The sequence below is a fragment of the Ammospiza nelsoni genome, unplaced genomic scaffold, assembly GCF_027579445.1.
Source record: "Ammospiza nelsoni isolate bAmmNel1 unplaced genomic scaffold, bAmmNel1.pri scaffold_54, whole genome shotgun sequence".
In the NCBI taxonomy this organism is placed as follows: domain Eukaryota; kingdom Metazoa; phylum Chordata; class Aves; order Passeriformes; family Passerellidae; genus Ammospiza; species Ammospiza nelsoni.
The window spans coordinates 30,127-51,675 of NW_026683192.1; the positions used below are offsets into that span (position 1 = coordinate 30,127).

The following is a 21,549-nucleotide window of genomic DNA, read 5'->3' on the forward strand; positions in this document are numbered from 1 at the left end:
CTTTGTTTACAGGACCTGCTCGTGGGACGTGCTCGTGACGCGTACATCCCGGTTCCAGACGAAAGCGACAGACCACCAAGCCGTCAGGCAGCACCCGAGAGACCCGCACGGGTGAGACCCAAGCACCAAGGGTGTTTCTGTGTGATTTTGCTGTTGGGGCTTGTCGCCAGAGGGCAAGCCAGCCCAGACCACTATCCCCATCAGCCATTCAGGTGGGTCATGTGACACCTTAGTAGTGGCAAAGCACTCAGAGAAATCACCACTCCAAACACCCCATCCTTCGTGCTTCGCATCACCAACCTGTTTCCAGGACAGCCAAGGGTAAACCCCTATTCCACACACGTCATACACTCGTACCTATCCTACTGGTGCCCAGCTTCACACCCTGGGAAAAGCTACTGCAATCACCCAGGGTGGGGATATTGTGGGCACTGGGGCTGCGAAACCATAGTTACAGACGCCAGACCGTCGGGGCCTGGGTGGGATCCACAAGAGCCCGACAAATTCTTACAGTTCACCTGGGCACCCATCGGCTGCAAAATACCCTTCTTTTCCCACGGAAACTTCCATCGAAATCAGCATAAAGTCCCTAGTTTTCGGGTGTGCACAGATTACAACATGACGGTCTTGCAGCCAGATCACCCTAGCTGGGCCAAAGGCAGAACGTGGACAGTGGTCCTTCAAGGGTCAAAAGAGAGGGTGAACGTGCAAATTATCAGGCTCCAGCTGTCAGCACCCCGAGCAGTCGGACCCAACAAAGTGATTAAAAGCGTGCCGAAAGGGAGAAACGTAACCTACCCCAAAACCTTACCCACAGGGGTCAGCAATGTCCCGACCGGTCAAGCGGAAACCTTTCAGATGAGCCGCTTAACCGGGTCAGACGCAGACCCAATCCTTCGTATGTTAGAAGCTACCTTTGTATCCCTGAATGAATCCAACCCTAACCTAACCCAATCCTGCTGGCTTTGTTACGATGTCAAACCCCCCTTTTATGAAGGAGTCACTCTAAACACTCCCTTCAGTTATTCCTCAGCCGACGCCCCTCATCAGTGCAGATGGGATACCCCTCGCAAAGGAATCACCCTGAGTCAAGTCACAGGCCGAGGCAGATGCTTTGGCAATGCAACCCTAGCTAAGCGGGGAGGCAACATCTGCACCAAAATAGTCAAACCTAACAGAAAAAACAATAAGTGGGCAATCCCATCCGCATTGGGAATGTGGGTTTGCCAGCGATCCGGAGTGAGTCCTTGTGTGTTTCTTCCCAAATTCAATGATTCTATCGACTTCTGTGTCCAAGCTCTGATTGTTCCTAGGGTTTTGTACCACTCAGACGAAGAGATGTACCATCTTCTTGAGGGACCCAGCCGGATCCACAAAATAGAAATAATGACCGGTATAACTATCGCAATGCTGCTCGGCCTGGGAGCAGCAGGAACGGCCACGGGTGTCTCAGCTTTAGCGACACAGCGCCAAGGACTGTCCCAGCTGCAGGCAACGATTGACAAGGACCTGCAGAGGATCGAGAAGTCCATCTCCTATCTACAGAAGTCGGTCTCCTCACTCTCAGAAGTGGTCCTGCAGAACATGCGAGGCCTGGACCTCCTGTTCATGCAGCTAGGGGGCCTGTGTGCCGCCTTGAAAGAGGAGTGCTGCTTCTATGCAGACCACACAGGAGTCGTGAGAGACTCCATGACAGAACTCCGGAACGGACTGGCTCAGAGGCAGAAAGACAGAGAAGCCCAACAGAGCTGGTGTGAGTCCTGGTTCAATCAATCACCTTGGCTAACCACTCTGATTTCTGCCTTGATAGGTCCATTGGCGATGCTGTTTCTAACAGTCACCTTCGGACCATGCCTGCTGAACAAACTGGTCTCGTTCGTTCAGAGCCGCCTGGAACGGGCCATCATCCTGTTCATAGGGCGACGACAATTGCTGTGAATTCAACCAGGGAATTCAACCAAAGAACACTGCCAGTCGCAAGATTTTCCAAACTTGTCTGGCAAAAGAAACTAAGGTTTCCCAAAACACCTTTCCCTTGTTAAGTTACAACCTCATACCTCATTTCAGTACATGACTACCTCGTTCATTTTTGAAAAGGTGGGGGAGATGTGGTAGCTAGGGAAGAGGCGCTGCGGAAGATGACGCGATGTCACGGAAAGCCAGGACCCTCTGTTTCCCGTAGATAAGACCCCTAGGTACTCATAGATAAGAAACTAACAATAGGAATGTGGCCCCACTAACAATAAGAATGCTGTCCCACTGAAGTCAGCAACTTTCTATCCCTTACCCAGCACTTTTCCACTCCTTACCCAGTACTTTTCCATTCTCTACTAACTATAGTTAAGAAAGACAAACCCCTTTTGACGTAGAGACCCCCAAGACTATAAGACCCCATGAGAAGAAGTAATAAACGCCTTTTGACCGTCCACCACATTGGTGTCTGCGTGTGTCATTGGCCCGAACGGCCCTGGAGAGTGGGCTGTCGAGCTGTACCTCAGAATCAGGTCGCCTGCCTTGGTATAGAAGGCAACACCCTGGTTTGTGACCCCCAGCCCACCCTCAGAGGTTTCTGCCACGCAAACAGGGACAGCTGGGAGGGACTTGTCCCAGCCCCACCTGCTGCCTGGCACGCTCAAGCAGACGGGAACTGTGCCAGGGTTGCTGCCAGGTTGTGTGGCAGAGAGGGAACTGCAGGGCCCAGTGCCACTGGGCTGGCCCTGCTGGGACGGAAGGTGCCATCCAGCACACGAGGGACAGAGCATGGAAAGGTAGACACTGCTTTCTGTCCCTGTGGGAATCAGCACAGTGCCTGTCTTTCAAAGACAGAGGCCTATGTGAGTCATTAGAGTTTCCTGAAAGGAAGAAAATCCAGGGACAGAAAGCACCATTTCTAGAGCACTGGCAGGGCAAAAATCCCAGCATGATGAAGACATCACAATAAACAGATGAGTGGGATTCTGGGCCAGGTTTGCCTGTGATGGCAAGGTCTTGCACATTGGGGATGACTGGGGAGCAGATGGTCCCATTGCTCCTCTTTCTGGGTCTTTCCAGGAACTTGATGTATCCTGATTGAGTCCCTGAAGCAATGAGCTTGGAAAGTAATGGTTCACAGTTCTTTGTTGTATTTTTTTTTCCGGTGGACAGCATCCATTTGTAACTTCAGCCAAGCCACCATTCATCCTGGAACAACTCATCAACTCAGTGAAGAAGACGAATAAACCTAACCCTTAACCCTAACCCTAAACCCTAACCCTAACCTTAAATGCTAAGCCAAACCCAAACCCTAACCCTATCCCTATCTCTAACCCTTACCCTATCCCTAAGCCTAAGCCTAAATCTAAGCCTAAATCTAAGCCTAAGTCTAACCCTCACCCTAACCCTAACCCTAACCCTAACCCTAACCCTAACCCTAACCCTAACCCTAGGAGACGAGAACATAGCAATCATGTCAAGATGTTATCTCTGTTACCAATTTAGAGAAGGATTGTAGAGTAGGGTTGCTGAGGAGATTTGTAGCATAGAATTATAGATTAGAGTTGTAATTAATAAAGTTTCTGAAACATCAACTCATTTGAAAAATTCTCCTCTTTCTGACCCATTCAGAAAATTCAACATTTCCTTCTGAATTACTAATTGATTTTATTGGTGCTAAGTCACACATATGGCTTTTTTTGTATGGTTTCATAAGTGAGGAGGGCTCTTCTTCATTCATCCTCTCCAGACCACACTGCATTTGGAATATGACCCACTGGCTGGTTATGGCACAGCTGTGGTATTTCTAGTTGAGGCAGAAAGAGCAATGGCATTTGAAGGCAAAACCAAAGGAAGAATGAGGCAGCCCAAACATCTTGTGCAGATGCAGGCTGTTATGAAAAAAAATTTGGTTAATATTTTTTTGGGAGAAAAAGTTACAAAGAGGCAGCCAGATCACTGGCCCTGCCCAAGTTCTGTGTGTTTTGTTATTGTAATCACAGGACGTTGTTGCTAATTGCTCCTTTTGTATTAGCAGAGCCTTTCCCGAGGCTAAGTTTTACCTTCCTCAGAATAGGGAAGACACCTGAGAAGGTGGGGGGGAGTTATGCAAAGTGACTCCCAAGACCAGAATGCTTTGTGGGACCCCCGACTCCAAACTCACGGAGAAACCCCAAAAACAACGAGCCACCTAAGAGTTGAGAGACTGGAGTGATGTCTGGATGTGAGGAGCGGAGTGCTGGGCCTGCAAGAGATGCTGGAAACCTTCATCGTTCCTCACCCTGTCTTGGAGATCCCTGGGGCCAGGTCTGGGAGGGGAGCGAGACTCAGACCGAACTAACATCTGAAGGGGACATCATGCCCTGAAGGCTCCCACGAGGACTGGATTCCCCCAGCTCTGCCCCTGGTGGACAGAGCTGTGCATATCCTCCTCCTCTGAGTCGCCCTGGGAGACAACGGGACGCTGCAGACCCGTCGAGCCGCCCAATCCTGAGCTGATCACTTTTAATAAAGGCATTAAAAAGGAGAAGAAGTCTCCTGGCCCTGTTTATTTCACAGGCCTTCAGCTGTGACTGGAGAGCATTGGGGTTCCTGCCACTTGGATTTGTATCCCTAAATGCAATAATCTCTTTGGCTGGAGGAGAGCCTTGCTCAAGTGAGAAACCAGAAAGATCAGAGAGGGTGCTCGGGAAGGTCTCCTGTGGCACAGAGCTGTCAGCGCCTGTGAGGTGAGAGCGGGCCCGGCCTTGCCCGGGCTGGAGCCCCAGCAGAGCCCTGGCAGAGGCCGCAGCAGCCTGAGTCCCAGCAGAGGCAGGCTGGAACGAGGCCCTTGGAGCTGCAAGAGGCAGCAGCCGGGCCCTGGGTGCCTCTTCCTGGGAGCGACTGAATCCTCTGCTCTCAGAGCCCAGGTGGCAGCTGGCTGCTGCCGAGGGGAAGCGCAGCCGTGCTGGGCACAGCCCAGCCTGGAGGCATTGGCCGTCTGGAGTGTGCCCAGGAGCAGGGAAAGGCCAAGGGCAGCCACAGGCTGCTGGGCTGCCTGAGGATTCCTCCTCTTCTGCCAGCTGCCCTGCAACTCCTGGCAAAGGCCAGCAGTGTGTGCAGCACTCTGGGCACTGGGGCAGGGAGATGGGCTGCTCGGCAGGCTGGAGCACAGGGCAGCTCCTTCAGGCCCAGCACTCGTGCCAGGGGAAGCAAGGCCAGCGTGAGGCAGGGACAGCTTGGCAGGGCCCATCTGCAGGAGCCAGCGCCTCACACAGCTCTGGGAGGAAGCGCCTGCAACCCTGCAGTTCTGCACTGAGCCAGAGCAAAGGTATGAGATGCAGAGTGTTTGGCAGAAATATTCAGGCCCAGCAGGCCAGCCTGCTTCGTGCTCTCTGTCGCACAGCAAGTGCTGTGCAATGCAGCTGTGAGCTGCTGGGAGAGAGGCAGTCGGGGATGTGCCTGAGCTGAGTCAAGGGGTTAGCTGGAAATGGAATTAGGATAATTGAAAAGTGCAGATGAGTTGAGGGGCCAGCTGGGAATAGAATTGGGATAGTAGAAGATTGCATATTTTAGTTAAGATTTTAAAATTAGATAAGAAGCTAAGTTAGTAATACAGCCAGCAGAAATCATGTACCCTAGTTAAAGAGTACCAAATATATTAGGAACATAAAGCTAGGAGTCACAGGGATAGAGGAAGCAATTGTGAAGAAGCTGAGAACATAGAAATACCTTGCCTTAAGAATAATTGAACAGTTAGGAGAGGCTTGGACCATGAGCAGCAGGTCCAAAGGTCTTGCCAGCTGGCCATGGGAGAAGAGTTCACCATGAGGAAGACAGCTTTCTTCTTCCCATAAAACCACTCCCTCATTTCAAAATCCCACTGACCCAGTTAAGGAAATACAATTGTTCAGCTGTAATAGATATTCAGCTGATAAAAATGTGAAGCAGGCAGATAATAATTATGTATTATGGGCCCTTTGAAACCTAATGTGAAACCTTTTCTGTAGAAATAGAGAGCAGGAGTCTGCAACTCCTTGCGCGTGTCTTTGGAAACCAGTTCACATGTGTCCAGTGCTGCAATAAATACCCTTCTTTTCTACAATAATTAGTTGAAGAGTCATCTGTCCGTGCTTCAAGGGTTATGCTGGAGTAGTGAACTGATTTGGAAGGGAGCAGAAGAGTTTCAGTAGGCAATTTTTGGAAGAGATGGAAGGCTCTTGTGACTGAAGGGAAAGCTATTTGGAATGGAGTAATGATCCCAAAGTCCATACAATTGTATCTTTGTGTCTGAATTTAAATCAGAATGATTATAGACAGCTTCATGCAATTTGTGTACAAATTTATTAAAGTCTTCATTCTTCTTTGGTGAATTTGTGTAAAAGACATGGGGTGGAACTTATCTGTAAGTGCAAGGACAGCATTATATGCTAGTTGTTGGCTCATCTGTAAGACTTGATAAATGCTCCTAGCCTGGGCAGTGGCAGTAGCCCAGGGCCCTTTGCCAAGTATAACTGTTGTGCTGTTGAACCATACAGAGGGTCACCCTGCACTCTAGGTCTTGCTGCTTCTTGAGCACACTTTTCCTCACAGCTTTTATGTAACATCACCTGCTGATGGGGTGCCATTCTAAGTCTTATTAGGGTATGCACATCAGCTGGAAATAATGTGTTAGATGTAAAAATATACTGCAGAAGTGATTGTGCAAGTTGGGATTTTCAAGCAAATTGTGAAATTGCAGCTCTCAACTTTTCTAAAATCTTCCAATCGAAAGGTTCTCAAACTCTACTTGAAGCATTAGTTACTACAGGAAAAGCCTCTACATCATTGGAGAGAAAAGTCCCTTCTACAATAGCTTCTGTAATAACTCCCTTCTACTTTTGTTTATGAGCTGCTTCAATTTCAGGGTCACACTGGCTCAGAGACAAACCTAGAGGGTGGTAAACACTTTCCTGGTTGTCTGTCCGAACCCACTATCATTGACAAGTCCATTTTCTCAAAAGAATAGTCTCTTTTGGAGACAACTGAATCCTTTTGTTGAATTACCAATTTTTGCAAATTGTCCACTAAAGATTTTAAATCCTCTTCAATAGAAGCACTATTCATAATAACATCTCCTTCCTTATCCTTTTCCCTTACAGCATGTTTCGTTTCCGTGGTCAACAGCTTTTAAACTCTAAATACAACTGTCCTTTGGTCTGCAGGCTAACCCCCCCAAAGAGGCAGCAGCTTCCTTATTCCCACTCTGAGCTGGAGGAGCAGTCAGTGTAACGCTCGATTCTGAGCTGTGGGGTTGGGGGCTGCGTGAGGGAATATCTAATGTGGTAGAAAACAGTTGCTGAACTGAAGTTACTGGAAATGCCTGAGGCTGTTCTGACTTGGAGGCAAGGGCTGCGCAAGCCACAGCAGCAGCTTTCCTCTCTGCCTTTAAGACTTGCAACACCTCTATGATAATTTTCCCCAAAATAGCATATTTAGACGCCTCTTTTGCCTCACTTCTGCCAGATGCAATGCTATCCCACAACATCCGCCCCACAGCTTCCCATGTCGAAATCTCAAAAGAAACCTGTGCTCCTGCTATGAGATTATGGTCCCAAGCCCAGTGCAATAGTCCCTTAAAATTGGAAGCATTATACTTTAGTTGTCTCTTAGAGAGGATATGTTGGAGGAGTTTCTGAACACCTTCCCTTTCATGTTCAGACCCCATCTCCTGCCCGGCCACTCACCTTGATCAGAGTGAGATTCAAGTAGTCTACGACTGGAGCTCCAGTAACCTTTCCCTCTCCCCGGGGCAGTGAAGATACTTTCGATCAGCTTCTCCGCTCCTCGAGGTTTGGCTCCGATCCTCTGCACATCAGCCAAATTGTCGACCTCGAGTCCCTTTAGTGCTATGACATTGGGCCTGCCTGCGTTCTCACTAGAAATGTGCGGTGTGGAGGTTCAGGGACATCACACCATAACCAGTATGATCCAGTGAAGCCAAAGTTATTATCCCTAAAAAGACTATATTTATAATAAATCTCTACTGTCCATGCATCTCTAGCTAATACATGATTGGTTAATCCTAGCTGCTCACGCATCTAAATTAGAATGTGGATTGGATCACTTCATTTTTCATGCATCTTGCTGTGGTCATCTGGCCCAACCATGGCTCACTTTTTTCTTACGTTCCCAAGCACGCTGACAAACCTTCTGAGTCTTAACAACACTTCTTGTTGTATCTTTTTCAAGGATATACTGGCCCCATTTCTGAATATGTCCATTATTCATTGTTTGTGGATGTGTCCATTGTCCATTAGTACAAGCAGGTTGGATTGTGCATCGGCTGAATGTGGCCATTGTCTAGCAAGAACTCCAGCAAAAACTCCTCAATCTGCAAAAAACTCTCAACAGTCCCCCATACCCAGTCTGATGCTGCACATGGAGCCACTACCCACAAGTGCCTGGCTGCGTCCATCTGGCCAATGGCTCGTGTCCACAGCAGCCCACTCTGCCAAGGCAGGGCTCTGAGGGTGCAGGTCAGCCTGTCAAGTAGGACCATGACACAGTGGGTGCACGGTGGGACTGTGGGAAGGGCCTGGGCACAGCAAGGGCTGCAAGTGCCCAAGGCCAGGGGCTTCTCCATGCAGCTTCCAGTGTGCTCAGCCGCTGAAGGGCCACTGGGTGTGGCCCTTTGTGACACAGGGCCCTTGTTGATGCAGGACATGGTGGCCAGAGACCATTGTGACATCAGAGAGCCCCACCGTGACTGAGGGTGTATATAAGGGGTGCAAAGCCCTGGGGTGCCCAGTCCTGTGAGAGCTACTCTCATAGAAGGAAGCAGCTCCCGGGATCTGTCCGTGCTACAGGAGCTCCGAGATGGAAGACAGCAAGACAAAGCTCAACTCCTTCCAGTCACCCAGCCCCCTGCCCAGCTGGGGGCAAGACCAGGCCCTCAGCGGGCACTTGGTGGGAGCAGTGGGTGCCTCAGCCTGGCCACGGGCAGACACTGAGGAGGAGGAGGAAGAGAAGAAACTTGACAGAGATAACAAGTAGGGAGATGTTGTGGCCCGAGAGCTTGGCCTGAGGGAAGAGGCCACAAGCTGTGAATTCTCCCAGTCAGTGCCAGCAATGGCAGCCAAGGAAGCGTCCCCACGCAGAGCAAGGAGTGCCCATGAGTTGCAGCAGTGGAAGGCGGCTGTGAGGGTGCTGTGGGGAGATGGGGCACAGCAACAGCCCTACCAGGGGCAGCAAAGGGCAACAGTCCAGGAGCTGCCCCCAATGGAAAAGGAGGTGACTGAGCCAAAGCTGAGCCAGCGAGGGGAAGGAAGTGTGAACAGCCAGGAGAAGCAGGCACATTCTCCTGCCCCTAGGGAGGAGGTGCCATCAGGCACACAGAGCCCAGTCCCTGCTCCAGACAGCCCCTGCTGCCCCCCCAGCCCCTCACCCAGCCCACTGGGAGTCCAAACCCCCAGTGAGCAGCAGGAAGAGGCAGAGCAGGGCTCAGTGCTGGCAGAGAAGGAGAGTGAGGAGAGCACCTCAGCTGGCAATGATGAAGACTGGGAATCCTACAGCCAGACTGAGCTGTCCCAAGAGTGCCAAGGTGAGGCAGAGCCAGAGCTGTCCCAAGGAGAGTTCAGCAGCTCCCAAGACCTCTCCAGCTGGGAAGACTGCAGTGAACCAGAGCTCAGAGAACTCTGAGATGATTCCATGGAGGAAGACAGCAGCAGCACAGACCTGCCACAGGACTGCTGTGAAGGTAACAGCATCTTCAGCTTCGGGCCCACTCCCTTGCTGTGGGAGGAGGAGGACAGTGACTGGGATGAAGTCAGCATCCACGAGCTGTCTGAAGGGGAAGGCAGGGCCCAAAGGCTGGCAGATCTTGCGGCAGATGGGCTACCACTACCCATCCCTCAGGAGGTCTGGGTTGAGGGGCAGGCAGCGGAGTCCCTGTGTGCCTCGCTTCCCTCCCTGTGCAGTGAAGGCTCTGTGGGCCAGCAAGGGCCCGAGGCAGGGCCACAGAGCCTGGGGCCTGCCCCACAGAGCCCTGGCGGCACTTCAGCTGGCCAGCTGGGAGCGCAGGCCCACAGGCAGCAGCGGCTGCCCCAAGCAAACGGCCCGGCCGCCTCAGGCGGGCTCTGCGGGCACTGCGGGCACTGCTCTGCTGGCCCTGCCTGGCGCGGCAGCTGCAGGAGCAGCGCCCATGGCCCTGCCCAGCCTGGGCCGGCCGATGGCGGCTGCTCCCTGTGCGGGGCCCCAGGGAGCCACACGGGCAGCCTCGGCCTGGACATGGCCCTGCAGCCTCAGCTGCCCCGGCCAGCCTGGAGCATCTCCCCAGCACCCACAGTCACTGCTGGGGCCAGCCCTAAACATCACGCGTGGGACACGATTGGTGCCAAAGCACTCAGCAGGGAATCCCAGAGTCATTGAGGTGGGAAGAGACCCTGACGCTCACCCAGTGCCACCGGCACCCTGGCAGCACCATCATCACCGCAAAACCACGTCCCCAAGGGTCACCTGGAAGCAAGGGACCGTTGCGACACCATGGGGCCCCATGGAACCCAGGGAACATGGAACAGCTCGGGCTGGTTTGGCCTCCCAGGGGCCACGTGACAGGTCTGGATGATCTTGGGAAGTCAAGGGCTGCCTCTCATCAGCTCCTGGAGCACTGAGGCTCCGTGCTTTCCTTGCTATGGAAAAGAACTATCTCACTTTTCAGATGCCCATTGCCAAAATTGGTACTCTCCCTAAAATGTTTCCTCTATGCAAGGGTATCTTGCAAAACAAAACCTGCCAGCCCTGGCTGGCCTTGGCCTCTGGTGGTGACCTCTCATCTGCCCCTGAAACAGAGGGGCTCTGTTCCTTCATTCCTATGGAAAAGAACCAGCCTTCTTGTCCAGGGATGATGGCCAAAATTAGAATTTGGCCTCCCAAATTCCATACATCCAAGGATAGCTCCCAGACAAAAGTAACCAGGACAGACAGGTCAGGCTGAGCCTGTCCTCTTGTGATTTTCTTAGACTATGAGCTGAATGTTTTGATTTGGAAACACCTTGGAGAGGGCCCAGAGGTGTCCCAAGGAGGGGTTTGGAGGCCTTGGGCACATGAGCACAGTATAGGGACAATGGAACTCTGTGCTCAGCAGGTTGGAGACTGAGGACAGTGGAGCAGAGCCATGAGAGTGTTTAAAGAGCAGCTTCAGGGATGGTGGATCCTTTTGATATAATGGAAAACAGCCAGAGAGAGGAAGTATTAATGCTAAGGGCAGCTGGGGAGGCCCAGAATGGCACCAGGAGAAAGGAATTTCCCTGCCAGGGAAGGGCTGTGGTGCAGCACGGCCCCCAGCAGGAGCCTGGAGCAGCCCAAGGCTTTGTGTGGGCAGTCAGGGGCAGGCAGGAGGCAGAGCTGTCAGCAAAGGAAGGGCCCAGCCAGGTGGGGCAGCCAGGGGATGCCGACAGCCTGCAGGGACAGAGGCGCAGGGCAGGGACACCGTGGGACAGCCTGGGCTGCACAGGGCACAGGGATGGGCAGCAGCTGCAAGACAGTCCTGCCAGAGCCAACTTGGGCAGCACTTTGGCCATGGCTGCTGGCCCTGGGCCTGAGGCAGAAGCAGGAGACAAGTGACCCTTGCAGGCCTGTGGCCTCATTGCCTCCTTGTCCCTGCTCAGCAGCCTGGCAGGGGCCGCCCCATGCTCCTGCCCTTGCCATTGCACATCCCCACATGCCAGTGCCCATCCCAGCAAGAGCCCTGAGCAAGGAGGGAGGGACAGGATCTGCCTGGCCAGGGGCTGGGGCTCAGGCCTTGGCCCTTGGCATTCCTGAAATACATCCCCACCATTTCCCTCATCCAAGCCCTGGCACTCAGAGCAGCTGAGGAGTCACATCCAGGGGTGTCCCCAAGGCTCAGGATTGGGGCCAGGCCAGTGAAATCTCTTTATTGCTGATCTGGACGAGGCCATCGAGGGCACCCTCAGTCAGTTCCCAGGTGAGCCCAGGCTGGGTGGCAGTGTGACTGTGCTGGAGGGCAGGAAGCCCTACAGAGGGATCTGGACAGGCTGGAGCCATGGGCCCAGGACAGTTGGATGAGGTTCACCAAGGCCAAGGGCCGGGTCCTGCCCTTGGCTCACAACCACCCCAAATCCCTGGCTGTGCCCTGCCCCTGATCCCCACAGCCTGTCCTGTTTCCTTCATGCCTGCATTTCCAGGGACTTTCTGGGAAAACGGAGCTCTGCTCTGGCAATGGAGGGAGGTGCAGGTGCCACCACTGGAGTGGGAACCACAACTCATCAGGTCTGTGTCCTTTGAGGGACAGGACCTGGTGAGACTCAGAGGCACAGAAAGTTTCTCTTCATGGCCAGCAGACCATAGTTGAACAGGACACAATTTAATAACAATAACACTCTTCCCTGAGCTATGTGCAATGTCCCAACAGTGTCTGAGGAGTTCACCCTTGTCCTGGTTTAGGGCAAATTTGTTAAAGAATCTGCAAAGGAGGGCCCCTCCAGAAAGCAAGCACACACGGCCCCTCCCCCTCCACACTGGTTCGGGAAGAATTCCTCAGAGACAGGTGGAAAGAACCTGTTTATTTGACAGGCACAGCACCCCCCAGCACACAAAATGAACAATACCTGATGACACCGCTCTGAGAAAGATGACAAAATCAGAAAGTCTCTTTTGAGGGTGGTTGCTCTGTTCTCAGTCCCTCCAGTGCTGGCCAGCTGCTGCAGCCAAACGGTGCAAACCCTCGGTGTTCCCAGGTCCCAGTCCGGAACAGGTTCGAGATGGTCACAGAAACAGGAGAGGAAAAACAGTCCAGGAAGGAATTTGGAATGTTTAGCTAAACTAGCTAATAAGCAGAAGCAAAAGCGAGAGCAGAAGCAAGAGCAGAAAAGAGAGCAAGCAAAGCAGCAAGCTGAAAGCAAGAAGTGAAAAACAGCCCTATGTACTGCCCGTCTCTGTGTCCCTGATAAGAGAAACCCAAACAAAACTTCCACTCTTCAGAGTTGGTCTTAAAGGCACAGAACAGATGAATGGGGATACAAGCATCATAACGTCACCCCAGGACATTCCACCCCTTATCCCCATATCATCAACATACTACAACACATCATGCATTATTCATACAAAATTTCCATCTGTTCCTCCAAAATTACAAGCAATACCCATCATGCCTTCATCACATCCCCACACTGGAACACTGAATCTAGGCCCTATACTACAGAGCTGCAGGATTCCCCTTATCACTTTACTCACTTAAAGCTCCATCTATCACTTGCCCAGACCTTCAACACTTACACATTTTCTTCTATCTCATGTCTGTATGGTTTAATGTACAGACAATGGCAGTAACATCCAATGAACAGTGATATTGCACATCATTCTTAGCCCACAATCAGATCTCCCTGAGGTACACAACGTGTCGTTCCATCTCTTTGCATTATCCACCATGTGCAACCTGGTCCCTGAGCAAAAACAACCCCACAAATGGGTTTGTCTGTACTCGAGGCAGAATTGATCCACACAGTCTTCCCTAACAAACCTCTGATATGTACCACTGGGACTTTGTCTCCTTCTATTATATTCAGGGACTCGGACTGGGCAGGACCTACTCGGCTGGTGGAACCTCGGGTGTTAACTAACCAGGTGGCCTTTGCTAAATGCTGCTCCCAATTTTTGAAAGATCCCCCACCCAAAGCTTTCAACTGGGTTTTTAGTTGAACCTCTCTACCTTTCCTGCAGATGGTGCATGGTAGGGGATATGGTATACCCACTCAATGCCATGTTCCCTAGCCCAGGTGTTGATAAGGCTGTTGAAGGGTGAGTGGATCTTGCTGACCACCCCTTGGCTCTCCAATTCTCGGATCATCTTATGGATGGGGATCACAGCATCTCGAGTGGTCCTATACTGCCATCGATGCACTATGGAAGTGGCAATTGGCACTCGTTGCTCTTCTCCCATCAGTCATCCTACTGCAGATGGATTCTCAGACAACCCAGGTGAGGTGTTCAATTGCTGGATGCCCTCTGTCTTTACAGCAGCTATTCCAAATGCCCATCTGAGTCCTTTTGGGTCTTTGAAGTACCCACTCCGAAGGTAGTCTATGCCCAAAATACACGGGGCCTCTGGGCCAGTCACAATAGGATGCTTCTTCCACTCATTTCCCGTTAGACTCACATCAGCCTCCACCAGAGTGAAATTCTGGGATCCCCCTGTCACACCAGCAATAGAAACAGACTCTGTCCCCACATGTTTTGATGGGATTAATGTGCATTGTGCACCAGTATCAGCCAAAGCTTTGTACTCTTGTGGTTCCGATGTGCCAGGCCAACAAATCCACACAGACCAGAAAACACGATTTTCCCTGGCCTCTACCTGGCTAGAGGCAGGGCCCCTCTAAGCCTGGTTATCCTTCTTTCCCTGGGCATATGTTTTGGATGTTCCTTCGAGGGGATCAGACATGTCATCATCATCATACCTGGCCGTTCAGCTACGGGCAACTGGAGCTGCTTTCCTTCTGGTAGCTTCCTTCAGTTCACGCACCCGTCGTGCCAGAACAGCAGTAGGTTTCCTATCCCACCTTCTCATGTTTTCCCCACAATCACGCAGGTAAAACCACAGCTCAGCTCATGGGGTGTACCTTCTCTCACCATCTGGGAAACGTCTGCCTTGGATACCAGAACCTCCGATCTGTACTGATGAAATTTGGAGAAGGTCTTCTTTAATCTTCTCTCTAAGCTTCTTGTGATTCTCCTCTATCTTATCCTCTAGATTCTGCAGACGTGTTTTTACTGCTGCGATTCTGGCATGTGTCGGGCCATGTACAGCATCTGCATATGCTCGGAGCTTCCTTGCCATGTCAAGCACAGTCTCATCCCTCTCATCCCTCTTCATGATGGCTAAGGCAGAAGCATATTCATGTGGCCCAAGTCGTAAAAGTTTTCGCCACATCACAGACGTGCATGGTACTAAGTCTAGGTTCCTAGTTGTTACATCATCTGAGAAGACAATCTCTGCCACTGCCATTTCTCTCAGGCGTTGGATCCCTTGCTCTATGGTCTTCCACTGAGTTGTTGCATATAGAGATCATCTGCACAGAGGTATCTTCGTGCAACACTATCCAAGACCTGTGCCCAGAGGCCGTGTGGATTAGCCCCCCTCATCATTTCTTGGTCAATGACAGGATCCTGTGACGGGGAACCCAAATGCCTGGCTTCAGTGCCATCCAGAACTGTAGCCTCGCCTGCAGCATCCCAGAGACGGACCAGCCAACTAATTATGGATTCATCAGGTCGTCGTGTGTAATCCTTCTTCCATAGGCCACGAAGGTCCTTCAGGGAAAAGGACTCAATATTTGCATCTGATCTTGCACCTGCTGCTTTGACTCCTGATTTTATGTTAGGAGGCATTGAGGTTCCTTCTCCTTCATCATCGTCATCATCATCATCCACTGGTTGATAGGTCTTGTCTGTGCTTTTCCCACTTCTAGTGCTGGTAGCAACAGCCACGGGTTTAGATGCTGGCTTTGAGCCTGGAGTGTTAGCTGCAGCCTGAGTCACCAGGACAGTTGCTGATTTATCTCCCTGCCCCCCTGCCTCTGTCTGCTGCCCGACAGTATCTAGCAGTGTGAGATAAGCATATGCCAGGGCCCAGCTCACTGCAATGACCTTCCTCTCCTTAGGCTCATCCTGGTACTTCTCTTTCAGATATTTCCCCACCTCAGCTGGGTTCTGAATTTGTTCATGGGGAAAATCCCAGGCTATAGGGTCAGAGAATTCCTTCAGGATTTGGCCCATATCCTCCCATTTTCCACACCACTTAGGATTTTCCACACCGGGGTTTACTCCTGAGTCAGGGGTCTCATCAGCCCGTCTAGAAATCTCACCCCTCATTCTAGAGAAGCAGCAGGCTGTATAGAGGAAGGTTACCAGATTGAATACCAGGAAGATGGTTTCTTTAACATTGAGGGGAAACTGAATATCCTTCACTAGTGATGCAAATAATTCATAGGAGAAGAAGGAAAGCAGAGGCTTAAAAACCTCATTCCCTCCTGCTCCTCCTGCAACAAACTGGATGCATAACCATAGCCATGAACCATTCATACCTGGAGCAGACCCTAGCATGTTTATAAACTTCTTGCACATGATTGCCACCAAGCCCAGCAGGATAGCTACTCTGGTCACTGCCCCTCTGATGTAGAAACTACACAATAGGGGCAATACCAAAGCTATTTCCTGATAAGAAAATAAACCTAGGGACCATAGAGGTAGTAAAATCTCAAAAAACCCTAGGGACCAGAAATGCATGCAAACTTTCATCCCAATAGACATTATGAATTAAAAAAAAATGGCTATTAGCTGATTTAAATGAGCACAGAGTAATAGCAACCAAAATGCAGCCAAAAAAGGGTTTTTCCACTCTCTATCTCGCCCCCAGGATGGGCGCCAATATTTTGTCCTTGTTTAGGGCAAATTTGTTAAAGAATCTGCAAAGGAGGGCCCCTCCAGAAAGCAAAACCCACACGGCCTTTCCCCCCAGCCAGTTCGGGAAAAAAAATTCCTTGGAGAGAGGTGGAAAGAACCTGTTTATTTCAGGCACAGCACCCCCCAGCACACAAAATGAACAATACCCGATGACACCGCTCTGAGAAAGATGACAAAATCAGAAAGTCTCTTTTGGGGGTGGTTGCTCTGTTCTCAGTCCCTCCGGTGCTGGGGCAGCTGCTGCAGCCAAAAGATATTCTCGGGTCCCTATGCGGAGCAGGTACGAGATGGTCAAAGAAACAGGAGAGGAGAAACAGTCCAGGAAGGGATGTGGACGGTTAAATAGAACTAGCTAATAAGCAGAGGCCAAAGCAGAGCAGAAGCAAGAGCAGAAAAGGGAGCAAGCAAAGCAGCAAGATGAAAGCAAGAAGCGAAAACCAGCCCTATGTACTGCTCGTCCCTGTGCCCCTGATAAGAGAAACCCAAACAAAACTTCTACTCTTCAGAGTCAGTCTTAAAGGCACAGAACAGATGAATGGGGATACAAGAATCATAACGTCACCCGAGGACAGAGGGGAAGATATGAGGGACATGGCATGGATACATTAAAAAAAAAAAAAAGAAAAAAATCTTTCCCAGAGTCAAAGCCATCAAAATGCAGGCAGGCCATACGCCATCAAGTGCAGGCACATGCAGCAAAGCTTGCCAAAATTGATCCCCACTGAAGGCCAAAACAGAAAAGAAGGACTTACAAACATGCTGGAATGGAGACACCATCCAAGGAATTGCAATTGGAGGAGAAAAAAAGAAAATTTGAGAAATTTAGTGGCTCTAAGAAAATGGCCTGAGATTATATCAGGTGCACTGCAAAGGACCAAAACATGCCAAAACTAAGCTCACAGATGTTGCAAAAGAAGGGGAAAAAGTCAAGGAGGAAGACACAACTTACAGGGGAAGATATGAGGGACATGGCATGGACACTTCAGTAAACAACAGAAAAAAGAAAAAAAAACTTTCCCAAAGTCAAGGCCATCAAAAAGCATGGCATGCCATCAAGGGCAGAGACATGCACCAAAGATTCCTCTATTGGTCCCCATTGAAATCGCAGGATTCCTTTTCCCTTCCCGAAAATGAAATTTCCTTTCGGGAAGGGAAAAGAAATCTTGGGAATCACAAAATAAAGGCTTAGAAATACTCGGGAAAGGAGATAGGTTCAAATGAAATGCAATTGAAAAAAGCAGAAAATTGGGAATTTTAGTGTCTTTAAAAAATAGCCTGTGAGGAAGTCAGCTCCATTGCAAAGGATCAAAAGTTGCCAAAACGAAGCTCACAGATGTTGCAACAGCAGGGGAAAACGTCAAGGAGGAAGACAAAACTTGGAGGGGAAGATATGAGGGACATGGCATGGATACTACATAAAAAAACAAAAAAAAGAAAAAAATCTTTCCCAAAGTCAAACCATCAAAATGCAGGCAGGCCATCCGCCATCAAGTGCAGGCACATGCAGCAAAGCTTGCCAAAACTGATCCCCACTGAATGCCAAAACAGAAAAGAAGGTCTTACAAACACGCTGGAATGGACATACCATCCAAGGAATTTCAATTGGAGGAGAAAAAAAGAAAATTTGCGAAATTTACTGACTCTAAGAAAATGGCCTGGGATTATATGAGGTGCAGTGCAAAGGACCAAAACATGCCAAAACTAAGCTCACAGATGTTCCAAAAGCAGGCGAAAAAGTCAGGGAGGAAGACAAAACTTAGAGGGGAATACACGAGGGGCATGGCATGGAGACTTCATAAAACAACAAAAAAAAAAAAGAAAAAATCTTTCCCAAAGTCAAAGACATCAAAATGCAGGCAGGCCATACGCCATCAAGTGCAGACACATGCAAAGCAAGAATCCTTGCTTTGCATGTGAGATACCATCAAAGGAGTTGCAATTGGAGGAGAATGAAAGAAAATTTGGGAAATTTTCTGACTCTAAGAAAATGGCCCGGGATTATATCATGTGCAGTGCAAAGGACCAAAACATGCCAAAACTAAGCTCACAGATGTTGCAAAAGCAGGGGAAAAAGTCAAGGAGGAAGACACAACTTAGGGGGCAAGATATGAGGGACATGGCATGGACACTTCAGTAAACAACAGAAAAAAGAAAAAAATCTTTCCCTAACTCAAAGCCATCAAAAGGCATGGCATGCCATCAAGGGCAGGAACATGCACCAAAGATTCCTCTATTGGTCCCCATTGAAATCGCAAGATTCCTTTTCCCTTCCCAAAAATGAAATTTCCTTTTGGGAAGGGAAAAGGAATCTTGCGAATCCCAAAAGAAAGGCTTACAAACACTCGAGAAAGGAGATAAGTTCAAATGAAATGCAATTGAAAAAAGCAGAAAATCGGGAATTTTAGTGTCTTCAAAAAATAGCCTGTGAGGAAATCAGCTGCATTGCAAAGGACCAAAACATGCCAAAACGAAGCTCACAGATGTTGCAACAGTAGGGGAAAATGTCAAGGAGGAAGACATAACTTGGAGGGGAAGATATGAGAGACTTGGCATGGATACATAAAAAAAAAAAAAGAAAGAAAAAAATCTTTCCCAAAGTCAAAGCCATCAAAATGCAGGCAGGCCATACACCATCAAGTGCAGGCAAATGCAGCAAAGCTTGCCAAAATTGATCCCCACTGAAGGCCAAAACAGAAAAGAAGGACTTACAAACGCGCTGGAATGGAGATACCTTCAAAGGAATTGCAATTGGAGGAGAAAAAAAGAAAATTTGGCTTATTTAGTGACTCTAAGAAAATGGCCCAGTGTTATATCAGGTGCAGTGCAAAGGAACAAAACATGCCAAAACTAAGCTCACAGATTATGGTGGTTTGGCCAGGAAAAAGTGGGAATTCTGGGATGCTGTGTTCAAACCAATGGGTGCTCAGATTTTGATATTGGCACCTGGGGTAGCCAGTGGGGTTTGGACACACCTCTGAGAACACACAGGAGTTAAAAGCAGAGCTTCAGCCCTGGGAGGCTCTCTTGGGACTTCGAGGGACCTCGGAGGTTGGATCTCCCTTCCCCCGTTCAGCTGCTGCTGCTGGGCGGAGGGGGGGCAGCCATGTGTTAGGCCTGGGCCTGGACAGAGATGGGAGGTGAGGAGGCCCTGGAGGATGGAAGGGTGGAGGAGCCCCAAGAGACAGCCATCGGGCAGCCATCCCTTCCCCCGAGGAGAGAGAGAGAGGAGAGCCGGCGTCTGAATTTTATAGCGGCCGGCCCAGGAGGAAAAGGGGGGAGGAATGCAGTGAGGAGGTGCCGGCCGGAGCAGCAGCGAGTAGGGGAGTGCCGGAGCTCTGGGACAGGCAGAGACTGAATTTTTAACCCCTTTCTTTCATGATTGGGATGTTGCAAAAATGCTGATCCTCCTCAGAGCTGAATAAGAAGAGAGATAAGAGATGAGATAACCAAGGAGCTGGCCCGAAGGACGTGGAGAAGGCTGGCTGAGGGGAGAGAGAAATGATTGGAGTGGCCTTTTGGCTGGACTTTTCTTGTGTAACCATAGACTCAGTTTTATTCCTGTGACACAGAGACTGCACTTAGGGGGAGGCAGTGCCTCAGAACCAGGAGGGTTCATTGTGGGGACCCCTCGGCCCCAGGGGGTTGGAAAAAAATGGGGGGGACAGATGTCCCAAAGCAGAGACTGTGCCTTTTTGGAATGAGACAAGGCATCCTTAACAGACAACCCTAAAAGCAGCTCTGGTCCATGCACAGTGGTGAGAGCACTGGGCATGGAAGGAAGATGTCACAAGCAGCAAAAGGACTTTCTGGGCGGTGCCGAGTGACATGGAAGCACACGAGGTTTCAGCGTGTTTCCAGGGGAAGCCTATGGTGCAAGAAAGACTCCTCTCCTCTTCATGGACTGAAGTTTGAGTATTCTAAAGGGTGGTGCCAGACTGGGCAGTTGGTGATTTGGGGGAATGTATTGGATTGGGAAATTTTGGGGTGATGGGGAGGAGGAAAGTGCTTTGTTGTAAGGTTTTAATTTTTTTTTTTTTTTCCTTATAAGCTTTTCCTTCTTTTCTTGTATTTTAGGTAATAAAGTTTTCTTTATGTTTAAGCTGGCGCCTGCTTTGCTTATTCCTGGTCACATCTCACAGCAGACACCAGGGAGAGGGTATACTCATGGGGGCACTGGCTCTGTGCCAGGCCCGAACCATGAAATTTTTGGTTCCCTGACCAGGAATCGAACCCGGGCCGCGGCGGTGAGAGCACCGAATCCTAACCACTAGAACACCAGGGAGAGGGCAATTCATGAATTTGTCCAGGTTTAGAGCAAATTTGGGGAAGAATCCCCCAAAGGAGCTCCGGTGCAAAAAGCAGATCCAATCGACCCCTTCCCCCAGGAGGAAAAAATACCTCCTTGGAGAAAGGTGGAAAAAAAACTGTTTATTAAACAATAAGACCAAAACACTATCAAAACAATGAGACCCCTTGCCACTCTAAAAGAGATGACAAACTGAGAAAATGCCGGGCTCAAGCAGCAGCTCACGCAGTCTCTGATCAGTCCCTCCACTGCTGGAATTGTCGCAGGCCAGGCCCAGCCCGGTGGGCGGCAGCTGCAGCTGCCGGTGCTCTCCTGGGTGTTCAGTCCAGAGCAGTTTCAAGAGGTCCAAAGAAAAAGGAAAAAAAAACAGTCCAGGGAACTTCTTTGCCTCAGCTAGCAAACACTAACTAAAAAGCAAAAGAAGAGCTCTGTCCCGCTGTCTGTCCACCCGCAGACAAAACAGTCAGGAGCAGGAATGTGGAGATGTGAGTGCAGTGTCTGAAAACAAACACACTTCTTCTCTCCTCCCCTTCACTCTCTGTAATGCTCTTAAAGGTACAAAACTTATTCAACATAAACAGAATGAGACGATTGGGGATAAAAGAATCATATAGCCAATCCAGGACACTGTGCCATGGACTGTGGGGCCATCTGTGCCTCTCTACCCTGCTCTCCAGGCCTCCTGTGTAGTACTGCATTCTGCAGCCAGATTCCTGAAGAGAAGGAATCTCGAACAAATGCCAGAAGTTGATCAGACATGGAGGTTCTGCGAGAGCCTGGTAAGAGCAGCCAGGAATCCTCAGCTTGGACAAGGTCCCTGAAGGCAGTGCTCA

The 21,549-nt window shown here is 50.0% G+C and overlaps 1 non-coding gene across 1 annotated transcript; it reads right to left on the reverse strand.

Annotated features, from left to right (window-relative positions):
- Positions 1 to 20,620: 20,620 nt before the first annotated feature.
- On the reverse strand, positions 20,621 to 20,692 carry TRNAE-CUC (transfer RNA glutamic acid (anticodon CUC)). Its single transcript has one exon. It is a non-coding gene; the product is annotated as a tRNA-Glu (tRNA).
- Positions 20,693 to 21,549: the final 857 nt, after the last annotated feature.